The following is a 23,154-nucleotide window of genomic DNA, read 5'->3' as shown; positions in this document are numbered from 1 at the left end:
GCACTACTTACTGCAAATGGTGGCTTGGTTGCTTTGGCTTGAAGTTGAAAGGCACTACTTACTGCAAATGATGACGGGTGCTTTGGCTTGAAGTTGAAAGGCACTACTTACTGCAAATGGTGGCGGGTGCTTTGGCTTGAAGTTGAAATTGCAATTGTGGCTTACTCCAAATGCGTTGGCTTGAAGTTGAAAGGCACTACTTACTGCAAATGGTGGCTTGGGTGCTTTTGCTTGAAGTTGAAAGGCACTACTTACTGCAAATGGTGGCTTGGGAGCTTTGGCTTGAAGTTGAAAGGCACTACCTACTGCAAATGTTGGCTTGGGTGCTTTGGCTTGAAGTTGAAAGTCACTATTTACTGCAAATGCTGGCATTACGTTGAAAGGCACTACTTACTGCAAATGGTGGCTTGGGTACTTCGGTTTTAAGTTGAAAGGCACTACTTACTGCAAATGGTGGCTTGGGTGATTTGGCTTGAAGTTGAAAGGCACTTCTTACTGCTAATGGTGGCTTGGGTGCTTTGGCTTGAAGTTGAAAGGCACTACTTACTGCAAATGGTGGCATGAAGTTGAAAGGCACTACTTACTGCAAATGGTGGCTTGGGTGCTTTGGCTTGAAGTTGAAAGGCACTAACTGCAAATGGTGGCATGAAGTTGAAAGGCGCTACTTACTGCAAATGGTGGCTTGGGTGATTTGGCTTGAAGTTGAAAGGCACTACTTACTGCAAATGATGACGGGTGCTTTGGCTTGAAGTTGAAAGGCACTACATACTGCAAATGGTGGCTTGGGAGCTTTGGTTTGAAGTTGAAAGGCACTACTTACTGCAAATGGTGGCTTGGCAGCTTGGGTGCTTTGGCTTGAAGTTGAAAGGCACTACTTACTGCAAATGGTGGCTTGGGAGCTTGGCTTGAAGTTGAAAGGCACTACTTACTGCAAATGTTGGCTTGGGTGCTTTGGCTTGAAGTTGAAAGGCACTACTTACTGCAAATGGTGGCTTGGTTGCTTTGGCTTGAAGTTGAAAGGCACTACTTACTGCAAATGATGGCTTGGGTGCTTTGGCTTGAAGTTGAAAGGCACTACTTACTGCAAATGGTGGCTTGGGTGCTTTGGCTTGAAGTTGAAAGGCACTACTTACTGCAAATGATTCCTTGGGTGGTTTTGGCTTGAAGTTGAAAGGCACTACTTACTGCAAATGGTGGCGGGTGCTTTGGCTTGAAGTTGAAAGGCACTACTTACTGCAAATGGTGGCATGAAGTTGAAAGGCAGTTACTTACTGCAAATTGTGGCTTGGGTGCTTTGGCTTGAAGTTGAAAGGCACTACTTACTGCAAATGGTGGCTTGGGTGCTTTGGCTTGAAGTTGAAAGGCACTACCTACTGCAAATGGTGGCTTGGGTGCTTTGGCTTGAAGTTGAAAGGCACTATTTACTGCAAATGTTGGTTTGGGTGCTTTGGCTTGAAGTTGAAAGTCACTATTTACTGCAAATGGTGGCATTACGTTGAAAGGCACTACTTACTGCAAATGGTGGCTTGGGTACTTCGGTTTTAAGTTGAAAGGCACTACTTACTGCAAATGGTGGCTTGGGTGATTTGGCTTGAAGTTGAAAGGCACTACTTACTGCAAATGGTGGCTTGGGTGCTTTGGCTTGAAGTTGAAAGGCACTACTGCAAATGGTGGCATAAAGTTGAAAGGCACTACTTACTGCAAATGGTGGCTTGGGTGCTTTGGCTTGAAGTTGAAAGGCACTACTTACTGCAAATGGTGGCATGAAGTTGAAAGGCACTACTTACTGCAAATGGTGGCTTGGGTGCTTTGGCTTGAAGTTGAAAGGCACTACTTACTGCAAATGGTGGCTTGGGTGCTTTGGCTTGAAGTTGAAAGGCACTACTTACTGCAAATGGTGGCTTGGGTGCTTTGGCTTGAAGTTGAAAGGCACTACTTACTGCAAATGGTGGCTTGGGAGCTTTGGCTTGAAGTTGAAAGGCACTACTTACTGCAAATGTTGGCTTGGGTGCTTTGGCTTGAAGTTGAAAGGCACTACTTACTGCAAATGGTGGCTTGGTTGCTTTGGCTTGAAGTTGAAAGGCAGTACTTACTGCAAATGATGACGGGTGCTTTGGCTTGAAGTTGAAAGGCACTACTTACTGCAAATGGTGGCTTGGGTGCTTTGGCTTGAAGTTGAAAGGCACTACTTACTGCAAATGATGGCGTGGGTGCATTGGCTTGAAGTTGAAAGGCACTACTTACTGCAAATGGTGGCTTGGGTGCTTTGGCTTGAAGTTGAAAGGCACTACTTACTGCAAACTTGGGTACTTTGGCTTGAAGTTGAAAGGCACTACTTACTGCAAATGGTGGCTTGGGTGCTTTGGCTTGAAGTTGAAAGGCACTACTTACTGCAAATGGTGGCTTGGGTGCTTTGGCTTGTAGTTGAAAGGCACTACTTACTGCAAATGTTGGCTTGGGTGCTTTGGCTTGAAGTTGAAAGGCACTACTTACTGCAAATGGTGGCTTGGGTGCTTTGGCTTGAAGTTGAAAGGCACTACTTACTGCAAATGGTGGCTTGGGTGCTTTGGTTTGAAGTTGAAAGGCACTACTTACTGCAAATGGTGGCTTGGGTGCTTCGGCTTGAAGTTGAAAGGCACTTCTTACTGCAAATGGTGGCTTGGGTGCTTTGGCTTGAAGTTGAAAGGCACTACTTACTGCAAATGGTGGCATGAAGTTGAAAGGCACTACTTACTGCAAATGGTGGCTTGGGTGCTTTGGCTTGAAGTTGAAAGGCACTACTGCAAATGGTGGCTTGTAGTTGAAAGGCACTACTTACTGCAAATGGGTGGCTTGGGTGCTTTGGCTTGAAGTTGAAAGGCACTACTTACTGCAAATGATGGCTTGGGTGCTTTGGCTTGAAGTTGAAAGGCACTACATACTGCAAATGGTGGCTTGGGTGCTTTGGCTTGAAGTTGAAAGTCAGTACTTACTGCAAATAGTGGCATGAAGTTGAAAGACACTTCTAACTGCAAATGGTGGCTTGGGTGCTTTGGCTTGAAGTTGAAAGGCATTACCTACTGCAAATGGTGGCTTGGGTGCTTTGGCTTGAAGTTGAAAGGCACTACTTACTGCAAATGGTGGCTTGGTTGCTTTGGCTTGAAGTTGAAAGACGCTACTTATTGACAATGGATGACTTGGGTGATTTGGCACGAAGTTGAACGGCACAACTTACTGCAAATGGTGGCGGGTGCTTTGGCTTGAAGTTGAAAGGCACTACATACGGCAAATGGTGGCTTGGGTGCTTTGGCTTGAAGTTGAAAGGCACTACTTACTGCAAATGGTGGCTTGGGTGCTTTGGCTTGAAGTTGAAAGGCACTACTTACTGCAAAGTTGCTTGAGTGCTTTGGCTTGAAGTTGAAAGGCACTCTTTACTGCAAATTGTGGCATAAAGTTGAAAGGCACTACTCACTGCAAATGGGGGCGTGGGTGCTTTGGCTTGAAGTTGAAAGGCACTACTTACTGCAAATGGTAACGGGTGCTTTGGCTTGAAGTTGAAAGGCACTACTTACTGCAAATGGTGGCGTGTGCTTTGGTTTGAAGTTGAAAGGCACTACTTATTGCAAATGGTGGCGTAGGTGCATTGTCTTGAAGTTGAAAGGCACTACTTACTGCAAATGGTGGTATGAAGTTGAAAGGCACTACTTACTGCAAATGGTGGCTTGGGTGCTTTGGCTTGAAGTTGAAAGGCACTACTTACTGCAAATGGTGGATTGGGTGCTTTGGCTTGAAGTTGAAAGTCACTACTTACTGCAAATGGTGGCTTGGGTGCTTTGGCTTGAAGTTGAAAGGCACTACTTACTGCAACTGGCAGCTTGGGTGCTTTGGCTTGAAGTTAAAAGGCACGACTGCAAATGCACTTACTTCCTGTTTGCACTGTGTATCGATTTTAGATAAAACGCTACCACTTACGGCTGTGATTTTTGGCCATCTTACTCAGTCTCCCCTCCGCTGAGCATGTGCAGGGAATTCTTCCCATCAATTAAAAATAAAAGTGTTATTAGTGTTTAAAAAATGTTGAGAATCTCTCTCCTGTCAATCGCGCCATGAAAGCCACATCTTTTCCGGTGGGAGGGGGAAGGGTTATAAAACCCAGAAGTGTGGGTGTGGCTCAGTCTCTGCATGATGGGGGAGGGAGAGGTCACGACTGTCTGAGCTGTGAATCAACTGAACACACTGAATGTCTACTAAACTGTGAGTTTGGTGTTTTGTGTGGTTTTATGGCGGTTTCACCCTGCATGAAATGGTATGAAGCTGCATTTGAATTTGGCCGCCTTGCATCCTGCTTGAAGTGGTATGAAACTGCACTGAATTTGGTGGCCTTGCACCCTGCTGAAACTGGTATGAAACTGCACTTGAATTTGGTGGCCTTGGATCCAGCTTGAAGTGGTATGAAACTGCACTTAAATTTGTTGGCCTTGCACCCTGCTTGAAGTGGTTGGAAACTGCACTTGAATTCGGTGGCCTTGCACCCTGCTTGAAGTGGTAGGAAACTGCACTTGAATTCGGTGGCCTTGCACCCTGCTTGAAGTGGTAGGAAACTGCACTTGAATTTGGAGGCCTTGCACCCTGCTCAATGGTAAGAAACTGCACTTGAATTTGGTGGCCTTGCGCCCTGCTCAGTGGTAAGAAACTGCACTTGAATTTGGTGGCCTTGCACCCGGCTTGAAATTGTAGGAACATGGATTTGAATTTGGTGGCCTTGCACCCTGCTTGAAAAGGAATTTCAAGGAATAGTCATGAGTCAACTGCCAGCCCACCAGCCGTGAGTGAGTTGCCAGCAGATCAGGCTTGAGGGACTAAGCTGCCACCCCAAGAACCCATACCAGCGCTCCAGAAAGCCCCCCCCCACTGGCCACCAATATTGGAATTGGTGGAGAGGTGGAATATTGCATCGGGGGACCAGCCCTCCCGTGTGAACATGGGACCCAACGGGTCCCACTTAGTCTAGTACAAACTAATGCTAAGGACAATAGCTAACTCCAGATGCAATAATCAGCTACCTAAATGTTAACAAGCACTTCTTTTAAACTGATTGTGTCGATGCAAGTAGATCATTGGGGTTATCAAGTGGGCACCTCCCTTCACTGGTGCTTCATTGAGTTGAGCCCAGGACACCTCGGGAAGGCTCAACAGTAAGTTCTCGTGTCCCAGAACAATCCCACTCGATACCTGCTTCCACCACCTCTACTACCAATATCTACTAAATAAAGGAAACATTTTAATCTTTATTGGTAACATTAATCAAAAAAGATACTTTATTGCATTCTATATTCTCTTCTACTTTCACTGGTTTTATTTTGTCAGCCTTCTGCAATTTACTCTTAAAGGGCACAAACATGTGCCTTAGCAAAGCAGCCATCATTATCAAGAACCTTTCACACTTCGACGATTCTATCTTCTTCCCTCTCCTGTCAGGCAGAAGATACAAAAGCTTAAAAGTACATAGCACCAGGTTCTAGTAGTTTGGCGGCACTGAGGCGTAGCTGGTAGAGCTGCAATAGCGCCAGAGACCCAGGTTCGATCCTGACCTTGGGTGCTGTCTGTGTGGAGTTTGCATGTTCTCCCTGTGACCATCTGGATTTCTTCTAGGTGCTCTGGTTTCCTCCCACATCCCAGAGACGTGTGGGTTTGTAAGTTAATTGGCTTCTGTAAATGGTCGGCGTGGACTTGTTAGCTCTGAATTAGAGTAAAGAAAAGCCTCTTCCTCACCATTATCAGGCTCTTGAACGGATCTCTCATTTGATAATGATGTATTCTTAATCTTCCTATCTACCTCCTTGCACTTTTCTTATCTGTACTTTCTCTGTAACTATAGCATTATACTAGGCTAAGTGGAACCCATTGGGGCTTGGCAACCAGATACTGGTTTGTACCGAAGATAGACACAAAAAACTGGAGTAACTCCGAGGGTCAGGCAGCATCTCTGGAGAAAGGGAACACAACGTTTTGTGTCGGCAGTGACGACTGTATTGCGTGGGTAAGATACTAGGTGCGGGGTGAGGAAGGGTCGGAGCGAATGACGGGCCCTGAACAGCAGCTCCATCTCCTCCTCCTCCCGCCCCCCGCCCGCCCTGACAGCGGCCACTGCTTGCAAATCCGCTAACGGCACACTTTCAAAACAAACCCTCCCGCACGCCGAGGCCGGGAGGAGGGAGGGAGGTGGAGGTCTCGGCTTGCGTGGGAATTTGTTTTGAAAGCGCCGTTAGCGGGTTTGCAAGCAGCGGTCCTTATCGGGGCGGGCGGGGTGCGGGAGGAGGAGGTGATGGAGCCGCCGCTGTCGCTGTCCAGGACCCGTCATTCGCTCCGACCCTTCTGAAGCAGCTGCACCAAAGATACTATAGCTATACGATCTTTGAACTGCACCGCTCAGCCCCGCACCTTGCTGTTGGCTGGCGGAGGAGGGAGGCGGTGGTGAGGAGTTCCCAATGGCCAAGGCAGCGGGGCGAGGTTGTCCGATGAGCACTGACCTTCCTTCCCCCATACCTCGCCCCCCTTTCTCTCTCTCTCTCTCTTTTGACCGCCCCCTCCACCCCCCCCCCCCCCCCCTATCCTGTGACCCCTCCTCTCCATCCCGCACTGATCCCCATTCCCGCCTCTATTCAGTTCTCACTGACATCCTCTGTGCTCCCCTCCCCATCTTCCCCCCCCCCCAATCTATTCATCCTGCGCTGATCACCCTATCAACCTTGCATTGATTCTCCTGCCACCATCCACCCTACACTGGTTCCCCAATTCATCCTGTACTTATCCCCCTTCCCATCCATCCTGCACTTCTCCTCCATCCATCCTGTACTGATCCCCCATCCATCCTGTACTAATCCACGCATTCATCACGTACTGACCCACCCTCCATTTACCCTGCACCTTCCCCTCATTCATCCTGTAGTGATTTCCCATTCATCCTGCACAGACCCTCCGATCCACATTGTACTGACCCACCTCCCCCCATTCACCCTGCGCTGATCTCCCCCCGCCCAATCATCCTGTACTGATCCTCCCATTCAAGAAGAATGGGGGGAACAGTCTGAAGAAGGGTCTTGACGCGAAACGTTGCCTATTTCCTTCGCTCCATAGATGGTTCCGCCCCGCCATCTATCCACCCCGCACTGATTCACACACACACACACCCCTCCCTGACCCTATTGTCCTGGGAATGTCTTCAGAGCGAACATTTACTATGTTTGATAACGGAATGCAATCAAATGTGTTTTAATTCCCAATGTTATTATCTGTTTTAATCCATAAAGATGGATTAATTAAATTGTGAACACATGGAACATTAAAACCGCAGTGTTCGATTGTCACTGCTACTGTTAACACGTTATTACAGAATTTATTTTGACGGCAAATCAATGCTCTTAATATGGAGTATCAGTACTGTAGTTATTTAATGAGCAAAATTCACAACTATACATACGCATATATGTTACCATGGTCCAGGATTTATTTACACAGGTTGATCATATGCTGAATAATCCAACCACATTTTTGTTTGGAAGTGGAAAGAACTAATAGAAATTGCATTAATTGCAATGTGTAAAAAGAGTTGAGATACTGTATTATAATTTTGCCGCATGACATTGTGGGATATATCATGTCTTGATTGGTGAATATGTTTAGTTTGTGACATTATTTGAAGCAGAAATAATATGTGAATGCTTCATTGAGAATAATTCCGACTGGTAACTACACACTTCATCCGAGCACATTTTCGCAAGCCATCTTTAATGACTACCTAAACTGTCATTTGGCAATCTAAAAAGCTGCCAAGGTTGCCCGGCTGGCAACAGGGGGAAAAAGTTAAGTGAGAGCCCTGCTACTGGTCTCCAGAGGGCTAGTATGGACATTGTGGGAAAAATGGATTCTTGGGGTGGCAGTTCAGTCCCTCAAGCCTGATGTGCTGGCAGCACACTCATGGCTGTTAGGCTGGCAGTTGACTCACGGCTATTCCTTGAAATTCCATTTCAAGCAGAGTGCAAGGCTACCAAATTCAAATCCATTTTCCTACCATTTCAAGCAGGTGCAAGGCCACCAAATTCAAGTGCAGTTTCTTAAGCAGGGTGCAAGGCCACAAAATTCAGGTGCAGTTTCATACCACTTCAAGCAGGGTGCAAGGCCACCAAATTCAAGTGCAGTTTCCAACCACTTCAAGCAGGGTGCAAGGCCACCAAATTCAAGTGCGGTTTCATACCACTTCAAGCAGGGTGCAAGGCCACCAAATTCAAGTGCAGTTTCATACCATTCAAGCAGGGTGCAAGGCCACCAAATTCAAATGCAGTTTCATACCATTTCAAGCAAGGTGAAACCACCATAAAACCACACAAAACACCACACTCACAGTTCATTAGACATTCAGTGTGTTCAGTTGATTCACAGCTCAGACAGAGTTGTGACCTCTCCCTCCCCCATCATGCAGAGACTGAGCCACACCCACATGTACGGGTTTTATGATCCGTCCCCCTTCCAGCAGAAAAGGTGTGGCCTTCATGGAGTGATTGACAGGAGAGAGATTCTCAACATTTTTTAAACACTAATTACACTTTTATTTTTCATTGATGGGAAGAATCCTCTGCACCTGATCAGCGGAGGGGGACTGAGTAAGATTGGCAAAAATCACAGCCGTAAGTGGTAGCGTTTTACCTAAAATCAATATAGTGCAAACAGGAAGTTGTCAAGTTTAGAAAAACAACCCTTTGCAGTGGCTTTTTACTTCAACCCAACCCCCCCCCCCCCCCCCCCCCCCCCAAACAACCATTTGCAGTGCATTTTTACTTCAACCCAAACAACCATTTGCAGTGCATTTTTACTTCAACCCAAACAACCATTTGCAGTGCATTTTTACTTCAAACAACCATTTGCAGTGCATTTTTACTTCAAACCAAACAACCATTTGCAGTGCATTTTTACTTCAACCCAAACAACCATTTGCAGTGCATTTTTACTTCAACCCAAACAACCATTTGCAGTGCATTTTTACTTCAACCCAAACAACCATTTGCAGTGCATTTTTACTTCAACCCAAACAACCTTTTGCAGTGCATTTTTACTTCAACCCAAACAACCATTTGCAGTGCATTTTTACTTCAACGCAAACAACCATTTGCAGTGCATTTTTTACTTCAACCCAAACAACCATTTGCAGTGCATTTTACTTCAACCCAAACAACCATTTGCAGTGCATTTTTACTTCAAACCAACCATATTTTCATTTTCAAACCATATTAAGGGCACTCACAGTTGAGTAGACATGTGTTCAGTGTTATTCAGAGCTCAGAGAGACGTGACCCTCTGGCTTCCTCCATCTTGCAGAGACTGAGTGAGGCACACCACTTCCTGGTTTTATAGTCCCTCCCCCTCCCTCCAGCAGGGGCAGCAGAGAGAATGGCAAATTTTTAAAAAACATTAATATCTCTCTGATTTTTCATCGATGGGAAAAATCCTCTGGTCCAGGAAGGCGGAGGGGGGCTCTGAGCGAGGTGGCCAAATATGATGGCCGTAGGTGGCGGCGTTCTCTCGGAAATCACAGCACAGCGAGCCAAAAGCGGTCAAGATCAGACTTTTAGTAACATAGATTCTGCACGTTGTTTATATTCTCTTTTGTTAATATATAGTATAATCTGTCTGGACAGCAAAAAAGCTAAGTTTTTCACTGTATCTCAATGCACCTGACATTAATAAACTAAGACAAATACCACTTGTTGGAATCTAATTTCAGAGATAGTCTCATCAAATGTATGAACATAATGGGAAACTAACTGACTGTAATGGGCGATTTTTTGGGTGACTACCACAAAAATTTCAACATGTTGAAACATTTTTGGCGACAGCGGCGACAATTTTTGCTGTCATAGGTGCTATCGCAGGTTATCGCCAGGTGTCATAGGTGAATTCCATTAAAATTATTCCCTGGCAGTCGCCTACAGAGTCGCCTAAGTGGGACAGGCGCATAAGGATAATGCTGCTGAATCAGGCCTGAACCTAATCGAAAATTTAACACATGAACACTATTTTCAGTATATGTCATAGCTAACCATAGAATCAGGTGGTCTAGTTGATAATCCCATTCAAATTTAAGGATAGTGAGATCAGTAGATTGAGAATAAACAAAATGGTATCTAAATGTACATGGATCACATTCTCCACTTTTAGTGAAAAAGAAATTCCAGTTTATTTCACACATGAAAAGTCCATTCTTTGAAACTGTAGCTCAGTATTTATTAAGATTACACAAGGAAACCATTATGGCTCTTGCAGATTGAACCGGGCAGAGATGAAGATGTTTGACCGCCAAGTACTTCAGCGCTAAAAGTTATTATTACTTTGTGGCGGCTCCCAAGGGTCGTGCCATTATACTGCCAAACCCCTCGGCACAGGAGTGGTGCAGTCCGGAGGCGGCCCTCAGCTGATGGGTTTAAAAGGCAGGGTTTGGGTGCCATCTTCCTCTGGTTTCGTCTTCCCTTCAACCGGGAGGAATACAATAAAGGTGCTTCTCAAACACTAGACTTCGTGCATCCTTTTGAGACCCACGCACATCTTCAGGTTATAGAGGAGAAAATCAGTTGTGGTTCTCAACCGTGTCACCGTTTAGTGGTTCCTGCCCAAGAAGAGTACTGTGAACTGACTCAATGATAACCATCCACTAGCACATACGTCCTCCATAACAAGATACTTCAAGAGGTTGGTTATGGCCCGAACCAACTCCTGCCTCGCACATGACTTGGATTGCTTCAGTTTGCCCTATATAGGTCAACAACAGATTTTAACTGGCTGGCTCTCCATTCTGTTCTGGACCATCTGGATAACAGGAACACATACAGGAGCACATTCATCAACCACAGTTCGGCATTCAACACTTTCATCACCTCCAAATTATCAGTAGAATACGATACCTGGGCCTCTGTACTTCCATGTGCAACCGGATACTTGATTTCCTCGTCGACAAACCACAATCAGTGTGGATGTGTAACATCTCCTCCTCACTGACCAACATCAGAGGTGTTTAGTCCCCACCTCCACAGCTCACCATAAACTTGTTGGCGACACCACTGTTGTTGCCCAAATCGCGGGTGGTGATGTGTCCGCATGCAGGGGAATGGTGAAATACTTTGTTGAGTGGTGCTACAACAATCTTTCACTTAACATCAACTAAACCAAGGAACTAATTGATGACTTCGGAATGAGTCGGCACTGAAGTTAGCATCTTCAAATTCCTGAGCATTAACATGTCAGATGACCTGCCCCAACGCAGCACATAGATGTAATCACAAAGTAGCCATACCAGCAACTCTACTTTCTTAGTAGTTTAAAAACATTTAGCATATCACCGAATACTCTCACAAATTTTAAAGGTGCACTGTGGAAGGTATCCTGACTGGTTGCAACATATCCTGGTATGCCAATTGCAATGAACAGGAACTCAAAAGGCTGCAGAGAGTGGTGGACTCAGCCTGGTCCATCGCTGGTACAGCCCTCCCAATCATCAAAGGCATAGACATGAGGCACTACCTCAAGATGGTAGCAAGACCAGTTGACCGTAATACCATGTGAAGGGTGGGATGCACAACTGTGTGGTGAAGGTTATAAATGGCATGAATTAATAAGGGCTAATCTACTTCCTTCCTCTTAAAAAAGTAAAGCATATACATATCGGTTAATAGGCCATATTGTGAAACATAGTATAAGATGCGGCATTTATTACTTTACTGCATAAGAAAGCACATAAAACTAAACGGGTCATGCACAGTTCAGGTGTAGCCCGGTAAATTTTCCAATCAGCGGGTTTGATTTGCAGACACGACCTGTACGTGTACGGTAATAACCCCCACCAGACACCTCATCCTTCGCTGGGGTAGCAAGTCCCTTATCAGGCGAACACGGAGGAGAAAACACTGGTGGAGATGAGGGTACCGGGGAAGGCAAGGATGGCGCTGGCACCGGCAGAGGAATCGCTGGAGCGGCATTCGCAGAGCGTGAGGGAAGACTGGCGGGCTGGTCCAAGTAAGAACGTGGAGGTGCCGGTTCATTAACCGGGAGGAGGGGTTGGTGGGTTCGCCGTTAGATGCCGTTGTCAATATTGGCCAGGTACGAGCGTAGCTCTATGGTTGACAATTTACAAGATACATTTATTTGTCACATGTACCAATTGGTACAGTGAAATGTGTGGTCGACATACAGCCATACAAATAATAAAGAGCACATAACACGATAGTCTTAACACAGATATCCCCACACAGCGGGATCAAAGTTTCCCACTGTGAGGGAAGGCTCCAAAATTCAGTCATCCTCCTCTGGTGTCCTCCCGTGGTCGGGGGGCTCCAGAACCCCCCGCTGTCGCCGCTACGGGCGACCCAATGTTCAGGCCCGCTCGCCGGGGTGATGGAAGTCCGATGTCGGGACTGGAGGACACCCTCAGCGGCTTGGACATCCGTATCGGCCACCTCCTACCGGAGTATGCGGCTCCCGAAGTCCACAGGCCGCGCTGAGCGGAGATTCAACACTGGCAGCCCTCGGCAAAGGGCCCCAGAACTTTGCGATGTTGAAGTCAGCGTCGGCCGCGCTGGAAGCTCTGCAAACCACAGCTCCAATGTAGAAGCAGCGGTTCCAACACTCCGGAGCTTCAACGGCGATCCAGGTAATCAATCGCCCGCTCCGCGATGTATCCAGCGCTGCCCCGCCGCTGAAACTCTGGTCCGGTCCCCGGCAGGAAAGACCGCTCCAATCCAGGTAGTAGGCCGCGAGGAGGGGGGCGAGGACGTGACTCGGAGAATAGACAGGTGGTTTTCTCAGGTTGTCGAGGTGCCCGTGAGAGATTGTCAGCTACGTGCATGTCCTTACCATGTTTGTAGGTTAGTCTGATGTCATATCTCTGTAGTTTCATCATCATGCGTTGTAAATGCGCTGGTGGCGTGTGGATCGGTTTCCTGAGGACACTGACCATGGGCTGGTAATCAGTTTCGACCGTGATCGGGTTGCCAAAGATAAAGTCCTTGAATTTCTTCCAGGCAAAGCTTACTGCAAGTAACTCCTTTTCGATTTGGTCATGGTACGGCAGGCATAGGCAACTGGTCTGGAACCCTTTCCGTCATCTTGTAGGCATGCAGCGCCCAGTACATACCGGGAGGCATCGCAGATGAGGGTTACGGGTAACTTGGCATCAAAGTATGCGAGGGTTGGAGCGTAAGACATTCGTTTTTTGAGGGTGTCAAATGCCCTCTACTGGTGTTGGTGCCAGGAACAGTGGGTATCCTTGTGGGTCAGTTGTCGCAGCGGGGCTGACAGCTCGCTGAAGTTTGGGATGAATTTTCCCAGGTAGTTTACCATGCCTAAAAATCGTTGCATAGCTGTCACATCCGTAAGTGCTGGCATTTCGTTGATGGCAATGGTTTTAGACGGGTCTGGCCTAAATCCGTAGTTGGTGAACACGTGGCCCACATAAGTCACTTTGTCGACCCGAAACCTGCACTTGAGAGGGTTGAGTTTGAGATTTACCTCCTCGGCACGATCATGGACCTGTTTCAGGTTTGAGTCATGTTCTAGTTGTTGCGCCCGGCGTGAATCCATGATTACGTGGGTACCCCAAATAAGTCACTATGGTCGAGGCGGCGCCCTGGCCAAAGCGGCCTCTGCAGTCTGTCCGCACTGTGTTTTAATGTAGTTTTTGTTATTTTTTGTTGGGGTGTGTGTGTGTGTGGGGGGTGGGGGTGGGGTGGGAGGGGGGGGGAAACTTTCTAAATCTCTTGACCCGACCTTTTTACCGGGTTCCCTTGAGGGCAACGAGGAGCGGCCTCCAGCCGGGGACTCAGGTGCCTCACCGTTTCGCGGAGCTGGCCGAGGTTTGCTGCTGTCTGCTGTGCTGCTGCTGCTGCCGATGCCGCTGCTGAGTTGCTGCTGCGGGTCTGCCGGCGGGATCCCTGGAGAGGATTTTCGTCCATGCAACGGAGATTATGGAGCGGGGGGTAACATGGGTACTTGCGAGCGCACACCGGGGGCTCCAACACCAAGACCCGGTGTGCGACCTCGCACCACCCGGCGTGGCTTCAATGGCCGCGGGACAATCGCCATCGCCAGCCGGGGGCTTTGACTTTGACTCTGACATCGGGGGGGGGGAGAGTGCAGTGGAGAGATAAGTTTTTTTTTGGCCTTCCATCACAGCTATGTGATGGATGTTTATGTAAAATTGTAATTATGTTGTGTCTGGGTCTATTTGTGTGTAATGTATGGCTGCAGAAACGGCATTTCGTTTGGACCTCTAGGGGTCCAAATGACAATTAAATTGACTCTTGACTCTTGGACAAACTTGGATTGTATTCTCTGGAGCATCAGAGATTGAGGGGAGACCTGAAGAAAGTATATAAAATTATGAGAGGCGTGGATAGAATCTTTCTCCCTGGGTTAAAATGTCAAATATACCAAAGAGCATAGTTTTAAGTTTAAATGAGAAGTGCGAGGCAAGTTATTTTCTTAAACCGAGAGTGATGGATACCTGGAAAGCGCTGCCAAGGGTGGTGGTGGAGGTACATACAATAAACACTTTTTCTCACAGAGAGTTGCGAGTCTGTGGAATTCTCTGCCTCAAGAGGGCGGTGGAGGCCGGTTCTCTGGATACTTTCAAGATAGGGCTCTTAAAGATAGCAGTCAGGGGATATGGAGAGAAGGCAGGAATGGAGTACTGATTGGGGATGATCAGCCATGAATGGCGGTGCTGGCTTAAAGGGCCGAATGGTCTACCCCTGCACCTATTGTCTATTGTCTAATAGCCTTTCTTGGTGTTCTATGTTCTACGTACTATATTATTGTTTTTTTTGTATCTGTCCCAGACATTGGAATAATCTGTACACAACTCTCAAGTTTTCATTGCATTTATAATGCTTCAACCTATTTACCATTTTAAAAAGTTCTTTGATTTTTATATACTCAATTGAATGACCAAGCAATTGCAAAAACTGAAATTTGTCATGGATTTTCCTATTAACAACAATGTTTTTCTGCAACTCCCCCATCTACACTGCTCCAAACACAACCTACCTTTGGCAAACTTGGATGTACGTATGTCTGCGCTCTTAATATAGTGAAATGTTAATGCTCAAACACAAGTTTGTATAGAACACCAGCTTTACATCCTGTCAATTGTATTATCCCAATTCAATACCTTAATCTCCTTTCCAATAAGTCTACCAGAGTGACACAAATTTCAAATTTAGCTGACAACTTCTTATGGATTTCAATCAAGTTTTTTTCTGGATGTCCAAAAAGTAACACCTGGACGTCCGTTATTTTAGACACCTTGTCATTAAAAAAGAAACATTCACCAAACAATAGAAACATTTTACAACTTTTGCTTGCTCCATCTTCAATAAAAGATGTCACTGGATCGACGGAGATTCAGAAGTTTAATTAGAGCATCTGCAAGGCCTACTTTGTTTTCAATCCAATTATGGTAATCATCTGCCCCTGTGGATATCCTTCATGCCATCATGCTCTTGAATAATGTTAAATTGCTTATGTTAATTTTGGTAAATCATTGTCCTGTCTGTATTATAATTTCATTAATCTGTTCAATTTACCGTTGTCTTCAGAGATAAATTAATTCCTCAACATATCTAATTTTCTTATTTTAATTTCTAATAATATTCTATAATAAGAATAATAAGTGTGAAAAAGTTAATGTGATTATAACTTCTCTCTTTTTTTCTGACAACCTAACAGTTTTTCTTATGCCAATTTTAAAGGCATTTGCAAGTTTCCTTTCATATTTTATATATATAGCTTTTCTTATGGCACAAACATAAAAACTGTTTCTGTATTCCATTTTTGAACATTTGTTCAGCATTTTAACAATGATCAGCAATTTATGTTCAGCATTTATCATGGCCTGCCTCTGGACCATTCCTCAAGAGGACCCTCATCTAGTCATGAACAAGGAGTTGCTTCCTATTACTCCTTGACAAACACAATTAAAAGAATCATTATATGAAAGCTATTAAATAAATGCTTGTACATGCTTTTAACCCAGTTTATTATTCATTAATAAATCTTATTTATGCTGGTTCCTTGTTATTTCCCGGACATACAGCATACAGTTGTGAAAAACTGGAGCGAACACATGATATCTATTACCTTTTCAGCATTAGTTTGGCTGTTTATTATTATTTGATCAGAAATTACAAATTCACACCACAACAAAAACAAGAAACAAATTGCAGGAGGAACTCAGTTGGCTAGGCAGCATTTGTGGAGGGAAAGGGACTGCTGACATTTTGAGTTCTAACCATTCTTCAAGACTGTTACCAATTTCCTTCCACAGATGCTGCCTTGCTAGCTGAGTCCTTCCAGCAGTTTTTTCCCAAGATTCTAGCATCTGCAGTTGCTTGCAGGGGCCATCTCATCTCTGCATCAGTACATTCTCCCGGGTCTAAAAGGTTTACAATCCATTGAATGTGAATACTAAAGCAAACATATCATGTACAAGAGCCTTCAAAAGATTTTAATAAAACTACACGTACAGAAGTGTCAATGAGAACATTTGTAATTAATACTCATTATGTTCCCATTACCAAGGCCTAAAAGAAAGTACGGGTAAACAGTTTGTCCATCCAGTGAAAGTCTAAATCATTCTTTGTACAGTTTATATTCTCCACAGCAAACCCTGGTATAATTATTTCTTGAAATCTACAGAGATGCATTTCCATAGGATTCCTTCCAAATATCTAATCTTTACATTATTTTTCCGAGACAGTTCTTTCTTTTTCAATTTAGGTTACGCAATTAGGGGGGGGGATATATGTACCTCCATAAAGTACAATGTTTGTTAAACATAATTCCCAAATACAGATTGTGCCTGATAGCACCAATTCACGGCAACATCCCCAATGAATGTTGTGCCTGATAGCACCAATTCAATTAGGTCTGAAAAATAACTAAAATTTACTGATTGTTCATTCCAAGAACATAATTACATATTCTGGAAAACACCAAATCACTTTGTATAGATAATGCACGTAAAAAAATGAAGCCTGCATCCTCACAAGCACCCACAATCCATCAAAGGATCTTACTGTATAATATAACTGAAAAAGAAAGGTTGTGGGACAGAAACTACAGCATCAGCAACATACTGTATTATCCCGATGGCTGTGCAGAACAACAGCAATATTTGATAAATTTATTCTTGCTGATAATCAATTGAAATCTGACTGATCAGGCACATAAAATTAAGTGATCTTTAACATGAAACCAGTCTTGAATCTCTGCACGATTAATAAAAACTGTTTTCCCCCTACTCCATGAGGTTTACACAGTGAATTCCAAGATTCTTAAAAGTATCTTTACCAGTACCTCTGTAAAGACTTGTCAAACACACGATGTCTTCACTACTAGTTTATTTCAAACATTGTTATAATACACACACTGTGCCCTAGCTGTCCGTGGTCTGTCACTGGAGCTAGAGAGAGAGATAGAGGTGGGGAGGCTACAATTATACTGAAGATAATGGGGAGTGGTTAGTAGTGGTGAGGTCACTATGTTAAAGGAGCATTCACTGATCTACATCCTTCCCCTTGGAAAACAAAGCATTACAATAGTGACAGCGCGACCACGATTCATACGCTAGAAACAAACCCGCGCGTACACCGGCAGGAAACAGTTAAACATTCAAGCAAACTCCCCGTAACGTACAGGCGGCTTGACCAACCGCCCGGAGCGGGTACGCAGCCCGCCCTCCCCCTCCTCCGAAGGAATGGCAGGGACAAGAGCAGGAGCGGTGACAGGGGAACGGGCAGGAGAACGCGCAGGAGAGGGAGGACAAGGAGACCGGGGAGGAGAAACGGGCACCGCCGCGGGCACGCGAGCTGGCGAGGCAGGCGAGGGGGGACCAGGAGTGGCAGTGGGAGAACGGGGCACAAAGAGCTGAGAAGGCAGAGTCCGGGGCAGGCGAGGAGTGGTGGGCAGAGAGGAAGCAACCGGAGGGGCAAAAGGGGCTGCAGGAGGCGGAGCGGGCTCGTCGACCAGCAGCAAATGCTGGCGGGACCAGCGGTATATGGTACCCTCGTAGTCAACTAGGTACGACCGCGGAGAGCCCGCAGAGCCGACGACAACAGCCAGCCTGTAGTGTCTGGAGGGGGACTGCATCCGGACCACCTGGTTCGGGAAAAGACGCGGAAGGGGACGGCAGGATCTGTCATGGGAGCGCTTCTGGATAGCCTGTTTCTGGGCAATGTGCTCTTGGACAGCAGCAGGGCCGAGGACCGCGGGCTTTAGGGATCGCTGGGAGACAGGGATCGGAGGGCGTGTGGTGCGGGACATGAGCCGCTGTGCAGGCGAGCCCAGGGCAGGGTCACGGGAAATATTGCGGAGGTTGAGTAGGGCCAGGTAAAAATCCGACCGCGAAAGTCTGCAATGCTCCAGCAGCTCCTTGGCACTGCGGACAGCGCGCTCAGCAAGGCCGTTGCTCTGCGGGTACTCAGGGCTGCTGGTGAGGTGGCGAAAATTCCAGGAGGCAGCGAAGGCACGGAACTCCGCACTCGAGAACTGGCCGCCGTTGTCAGACTGCAAAGTCACAGGGGAGCCAAAGGTCGCAAAGTGGCGGCGCAGCTTCCCGATGACAGCAGCAGACGTGAGGGAGGGCAGCTGATCCACCTCGAACCAGCTGGAGTAGGAGTCCACAAGGACCAGGAAATGCTTGCCGCGCCACTCAAAAATGTCAGTGGCGACCCGACATCCATGGCAGGTCGGGGGCAGGCTGTTGCAGGAGCGGCTGTCGTTGCTGATGGGGAGCGAGGCTATTGCAGGTTGAGCAGGCGGAGACCCTCTCTCGGATGTCCTGTGCCGTGCCGGGCCAATAAAGCTGGCTCTGGGCCTGGGACAGAGTGGCCTCGGCCCCGGGATGGCCGCTGTGGGCAGTTTGGAAATAGTGGTCCCGCAACGCAGCAGGCACCACAACCTTGTGGCCCTTCACCACCACGCCGTCGTGCAGCACAAGTTCATCCCGGATTAGGAAGTAGGGCGCAGCACCATCCGGCTAGGAAGAGCGACGGTCAGGCCAGCCACGACGGATGACGTCCGCAAGCTGTTGTAGGGCAGGATCCTTGGCAGTGTGCTGAATCAGGGACTGCATCTGCTGGGAAGGCACAATATTAACGTTTAACACCATCAGGTCAGACGATTCGTATGGGTGTCGGGCAGTGGACGTCAGCGGTGCGCGGGATAGTGTGTCGGCCACAAACATGTCCTTGCCCTTGCGGTACACGATTCGAAATGTGAAGCGCTGGAGCTGCAGCATCATACTCTGCAAACGGGAAGAGGCAACATGGATCGGCTTATTCAGGATCGTGACCAGCGGCTGGTGGTCGGTCTCAATAGTGAAGGTGTTGCCCAGAATGTATTCCTTGAACTTCGAGCAGGCAAACACCACGGCGAGGAGCTCCTTCTCAATCTGAGCCTAACGCTGCTCAGCAGGGGTCATGGTGCGGGAAGCGTAGGAGACAGGCAGTTGCAGGCCGTCGTAGAGCTGCAGGCAGGCGGCACCGAGACCGAACTTCGAGACATCGCAGGTGAGGACGATAGGGCGCTTCAAGTCGAAGAACTTGAGAGTAGGGGCGCGAACCAGCTGGGACTTCAGGGCTTCGAAAGCCGTCTGATGGTGTGGGAACCAAACCCAGGCAGTGTCCTTCTTGGACAGTTCCCTCAGGGGTGCACTCAGCTCGCTGAGGTCGGGAATGAATTTCTCCAGGTAGTTCACCATGCCCAGAAAGCGCTGCAGGCTGGGCACGTCGGTCGGAGCGGGCATCCCCGAGACCGCAGCTGTCTTCTGTGGGTCTGGCTTCAGACCCTCAGCCGTGAAGACGTGGCCCACGTACGTGACCTCCGGGACGCGGAAACGGCACTTCTTGGGGTTGAGTTTGAGGTTAACCGTCCGAGCCCTATCCAGGACTTGGCGGAGGTGGAGGTCGTGCTCGGCGACGTCCCTCCCGTACACCAGGATGTCATCGACTATGATTGCACACGGCAGACCTGCAAACAGCTGCTCCATGGTGCGCTGGAAAACCTCGCTGGCAGAATTGATCCCGAAAGGCATGCGGAGGAAACGGAATCTGCCGAAAGGTGTGCTGAAGGTGGTCAGGAAGGAGGAACGTTCATCCAGCGGAATCTGCCAGAAAGAGCTCTTGGCATCGAGGACAGAGAAGACAGTGGCTGGGCCAACCTGTGCAGCGACGTCCTCCACCGTTCGCATGGGGTAGTGCGGGCGCTTGATGGCAAGGTTCAGGTCCTTGGGGTTTATACAGATTCGAATCTCACGCTTGTCCTTCTTTGCAGCAACAACCATGGTGGAGACCCACCGGGTGGGATCACTCACCTCCTTGAGGATGCCCATGGTCACCATGTGGCGCAGAGTCGACTCCACCCTGTCCTTCATAGCAAAGGAGACGCGGTGAGCCGGGCGGATCACCGGTTCGACCCCCGGGTCCACAACGATTTTGTAATTGCAGGGTAGTTTGCCCAACACATCATCAAAACGATCAGGGTACTCGCTCATGGGGTCCATGGGGGCCTGCACCAGGTGGATATCGCGGTGGAAGGAAACCAAACCGAGGTCCTGGCACGCACGAGCGCCCAACAGAGTAACATTCTCAGAGTTCAGCAGGAGGAAAGTGAGGGGCCGAGAGGTCTGCAGAACCGTACAGATAAGGGTTGCCTTCCCGACTGGTACGAGCACTCCCCCCCCATAGGCATGAAGACGGGAGTCGTCGGGAGTAACCTTCTCACCAGATCTTATCTGCTTGAAGAGGCTCACTGACATAACATTGGCAAACGCCCCCGTGTCGACCTTGGCAGGAAAGGTCACCCCATTCACAGTAACACGCACAGAGGGATCCGCTATCAAAGCAGGTGCACCCAAGAGTGAAAAAAATACTCGATTCATCATGGGAGGAGCTGTTATCTGAATCAGGGAGTTCGTCTGAATGGTGCTGGGAAGCACTATCGTTATCAGTCTCAGTAAGGTTGTTTAGACTCCTTCTTGGAGCAGGGACAGGCCTGGCTCGGCATTGACATGCTGCAGAGAAGTGATTGAGCTTTCTGCAGAAATTGCAAGTTTTCCCCAGCGCAGGGCAAACATTAAACTGATGATTGGCGAAGTTGCAGTTGGGGCAACAACGCGGGCTGTCCCTCGCGGGTGCGGGAGCGCTACGCTGGCGTGTCGGGTCATCGTTCCGCCGGCGTCCAGCAGCACCGGCATAGTGAATGTCCTGAGCCGCAGGTGGAGATACGGAGGCGACAACAGCAGCCATGCGAGAGGCATGCAAAGCCTCGTTTAAAGTCAGATCGGGCTTCCTCAAGAGCTCAGCCCGTAGCTTATCGTCCTGGAGACCTTGAACCAGGACATCCCTGATCATTTGGTCGGGGGTCACCGCGTCCAGGCGGCAACGCCGAGCCAATTGACGCAACGAGGCAATGAAGGAGTCGATGTGCTCCCCGGGGTTCTGTCGCCTGGTGAAAAACTTATACCGCTCAATGATGCAATTAGTGGGAATGTCACAGAGCGCGGTAAATTTGGCCATAAGACATACCGGGTCCCGAGCGTCCTCCCCAACGCCGTAATCGAACGATTCATAACGTTCCATGGCCTCCGGGCCAGCCAGGTTGAGGAGCAGATGTGCCTCCACCGCAGGGGTGGCATTAGGATGAGCGATCGCGATGTAGTGCTCGAAGTCGAGCTTGAAGACAGTCCACCGGTGCATGATGTCTGAGTCAAACACCAGCATGTCAGGTTTACGACACGAGTTCGCCATGGTAAATAAAAGGTGAACAACAGCAGAAAAAAATAGAACTGGGAGAAAAGCAAACAAGAAAAATAAAAAACCCGATAGACGGGAGGCGCAAAGTTCAACTTGCTGACACCATGTAAAGACTTGTCAAACACACGATGTCTTCACTACTAGTTTATTTCAAACATTGTTATAATACACACACTGTGCCCTAGCTGTCCGTGGTCTGTCACTGGAGCTAGAGAGAGAGATAGAGGTGGGGAGGCTACAATTATACTGCAGATAATGGGGAGTGGTTAGTAGTGGTGAGGTCACTATGTTAAAGGAGCATGCACTGATCTCCACCTCCAACAAGCAAATTACTTAACCAGTCATTGTCTTAGGGTTAGTAGCAATCATCATGAAATGTCTGACAGCATGTAGAATGTGGATTCAAGGAGCACTCTGGCACGTCATCACATATTCTAGGTTAGTATATTTTGGGTGCAATAGTGGTCCATTGTCAGTAATGCAACCATTCAAATAAAACCTTAAATTAGTTCTTGCCTCCTTCGTCAATCCATTCAAATGATTCTATAGCAATCTGGTATAGAGATGTATGAAGTCTTGGTTATGGTTCTTTTCTCAATATGACCGAATATATATGTTTGCTTGATAGATATTAGCTCCCTCTGTTGTTTATAAAACAGTGTACACTTCATGATATCATTCACTAACATAGGGTATGCTACATACACAATACCTTTTTGTTAAAGTTTTCGTGGTTGTTTCTTCTAGCCATCTATTTCCTCTGTCTGTTGTTTATAAACATTTACATTGTGCCCTGTGTGAAGGTCTTTGAGAAAATTCAGTAGATATTCCCCAAACAGATTCCAGAGAAGAGAAACCTTAATTACTTCTGGAGGAGCTGATATCATTCTGGAACTAACATAGGGTATGCTACATACAGAAATACCTTTTTTTAAAGTTTTCGTGACATTGTTTCTTCTGAAAAAGTTAAAGCTGTGGTGGGTTGGAGTCTTGTACTGTGAGGAGGAGGAGGAGACAAATTCAATCTGGTGTTTCAAAAATGAACTGGAAAGGAAACTAGAATCTTAGCTTACTTTGATAACTTCTAAATTAAACTTTTATCTTGCTGTACCGAAAAACTCCGAAACTGATTTTTTCCAGATGTCGTCTGCGCCCTGCTTCGTTTGGCGCCAAAAAATGTGAAGGTCTTTGTCTGAAAATTCTGTAGATATCCTCCCCAAACAGAAACATCTGTAAATCATTGATTAGATGTTAAACCTTAGTTTACATGTGATGGGGGGGTGAAGGGGTAAACTTAATTTTTGGGTCAGAGAGGAGCTAC

General features: G+C 47.2%; 1 protein-coding gene across 1 annotated transcript in view; it reads right to left on the bottom strand.

Annotated features, from left to right (window-relative positions):
• LOC129714939 (leucine-rich repeat-containing protein 70-like) overlaps nucleotides 1-23,154 on the bottom strand; it is a 110,453-nt gene that overhangs the window by 43,022 nt on the left and 44,277 nt on the right. The gene's annotated exons all lie outside the window — the stretch shown is intronic.

Source organism: Leucoraja erinacea, chromosome 2 (genome assembly GCF_028641065.1).
Source record: "Leucoraja erinacea ecotype New England chromosome 2, Leri_hhj_1, whole genome shotgun sequence".
In the NCBI taxonomy this organism is placed as follows: domain Eukaryota; kingdom Metazoa; phylum Chordata; class Chondrichthyes; order Rajiformes; family Rajidae; genus Leucoraja; species Leucoraja erinaceus.
This window is presented reverse-complemented; position numbering and strand designations above follow the sequence as displayed.